Source organism: Fukomys damarensis, unplaced genomic scaffold (assembly GCF_012274545.1).
Source record: "Fukomys damarensis isolate Sample0158 unplaced genomic scaffold, DMR_v1.0_HiC HiC_scaffold_22, whole genome shotgun sequence".
Taxonomy (NCBI): domain Eukaryota; kingdom Metazoa; phylum Chordata; class Mammalia; order Rodentia; family Bathyergidae; genus Fukomys; species Fukomys damarensis.
In genome coordinates this window covers 4,206,653-4,208,806 of record NW_022900934.1, presented here as the reverse complement: position 1 = coordinate 4,208,806, position 2,154 = coordinate 4,206,653, and the positions used below count along the sequence as shown (strand labels likewise).

The window sequence follows — 2,154 nt, the reverse complement described above, 5'->3', positions numbered from 1 at the left end:
AAAAAAAAAAAAAAAAAAAAAAAGAGAAATTCCATTAGATCCAGCTGTTCCTCTCCTGAGTTTATCCCTGAAGGAGTCAAAAGATACCATACTGTAATGACACATGCATGCCCACCCATGTTTATAGCAGCTCATTTCAGTTAACTAAACTCTGGAAACCATCTAGATGCTCATCAACAGACAAATGAATAAAGAAAATGTGAGATATATACAAAATGTGCTGAAAAACATGCATACACATTTCAGGAAAAAAAAATAGGTATTTTTTTTCAATATAGTGTTATCCTCTTGTAGGGGACCCCAGAGGATGTCGTACATTGAAGAAAACCCACTACACTGATGGACCTTAGAGAAGAAACTGAAATGCATGTGCAGCCATCTCAATGACCAAGGTCACCCAAGCAGCAGTTTGCTGTATTAATGACTGGAAGCTCATGGAACCAATTTTGAGTGCTTCTTGTAATTGTACATACCAAAAGTTAACTTGTATTAATCTCGTGATGTCTTAATAAATTTAGTATTAAAATATTTACACAAGGTTTTCTTGTTAAGTGTCTCTACTTTTTTTTTTTTGGCGGACTCTGTGTATATGTGTGTATAAAAATAATTCAGCCATAAAGAATGAAAACATATCATTTCCAGGAAAATAGATGGACCTTGAAACCATAATGTTAAGTGAAATAAGTCAGACACAGAAAGTAAACTATCATGTGGTTTCTCTTATATAAGAAATCTAAAATATAAATAAAAGTAAACAAAGATGATAGGAAACAAAAACTTTTTGAAAGAATTGAGAAAAAAAATTTTTTTTTTTTTTGAGATGGGCAAAGGAATTGAAAAGAAATGTCACACACACAAACCAACTCCCTGAAACAAACTTAACTGTTATGTACTGCAAACATACACCACTGAAAGAAAAAAAATCAAGAGACTCAAAGCCAAGTTCAAATCAGGAAGAGGACTGAGGTGCAGCATTCATGGTGCTAAAACTGACTAGTGAAGGGTGTGACCAGGTTACAGGACACAGGAAGACTACAGATTTAGGGCCTTCCCCTAAGAAGATTCGTAAACGTTAGGGAGAAAATAAAGTTTCCTTCTGGTTATTCCAGGAAACAGTGGGCCTTTAGATGGGTCTGACCCATTATAATAAATGCTGACAACTTTGTAATTCAGGATGTCCTTGAACTCACTATATAGCCTAGCTTGGCCTTGAACTAGGGGCAATCTTCCTCCCTCAGCCTCCCAACTGCGGGGATTACAGGTGTGCACCACCATGTCTGGCTGAAAACTTCTTTTAAAATTGCCCCCAGAAACACTTTTACACCTATACTAAAATATACCACAAATCTGTAATAATTAAAACAGTATGACAACTGCAGCAAGATGTGCCAAAAACAGCAGATAGTTTAGAAATGGAATCGAATATAAATCACGACAGGATTTACATCAGAGGAACTCAGTCAACAGATTCCTGGAATTAACCTCGACTACTTATTTAGGCTAAAAATGACATAGATGCTTATATGTGATTTTGTGGTATGTGAAATGTGGCTCCTGAAGATAATTTACAATATTCCATTGGTTTAAGGCACATTTTTGTTACTTAAATTCATGGTAATTGCTGGGTGTGGTGGTGCATGTCTGTAATCCCATCACTGAGGAGGCTGAGGCAGGAGGATTGCCGTGAGTTCCAGGCCAGCCTGGCCTACATGGTGAAATCCTGTGTCAAAACAAAATTAATTAAAATAAAGTTCACTATAATCAAAATTGAGCATTGTGTGGGAGATCTTACACCGGCAATCCTGGTCAGACATCATCTTTCATTTCAGATAAGAATGTTACAAGGTCACAAGTTGCGCAGCCAGAGCAAGGTCTTGGACTCCAACACCAAGGCTCTGTGTTCCTCCTTAGGTAAACGAGCTGTCATCAAGGTTTGGAAGCCTGGTAGCCCCAGTTCACTCAAAATTAGCGTTCCGGGTTATAAATTCCACCCCGACGCTGGCTGCTGCACCAACTGGACTCAGGAGGAAACCCACTTCTCTACTCTCTTGGGATCCGTGGGGCCCCATCCCGGCTGCGCTCAGCCAGGCCGGAAGTGGCGGCCCTGAGAACTGTCGAGGGCCTCGTGCTCTGCGACGTCCCCCGGATGCCAGC

The 2,154-nt window shown here is 39.6% G+C and overlaps 1 protein-coding gene and 1 long non-coding RNA gene across 4 annotated transcripts in view; one reads left to right on the top strand and one right to left on the bottom strand.

The window, feature by feature from the left end:
• Positions 1 to 536, top strand: part of LOC104865302 — a 9,947-nt gene extending 9,411 nt beyond the window's left edge. The window contains exon 4 of the long non-coding RNA XR_781093.3: positions 295 to 536. This is a non-coding gene — a long non-coding RNA (uncharacterized LOC104865302). The remainder of the gene's footprint in view (positions 1 to 294) is intronic.
• Positions 1 to 2,154, bottom strand: part of Prelid3b (PRELI domain containing 3B) — a 10,098-nt gene that overhangs the window by 7,620 nt on the left and 324 nt on the right. The window contains exon 1 of one of the 3 annotated variants that reach the window (XM_010628757.3): positions 1,793 to 2,092. The exons of the other annotated variants lie outside the window; for them this stretch is intronic. The gene's annotated coding sequence lies outside the window, so the exon portion shown is untranslated. Of the gene's footprint in view, positions 1 to 1,792; positions 2,093 to 2,154 lie in introns of those variants that run through there. 3 annotated transcript variants of the gene reach the window in all.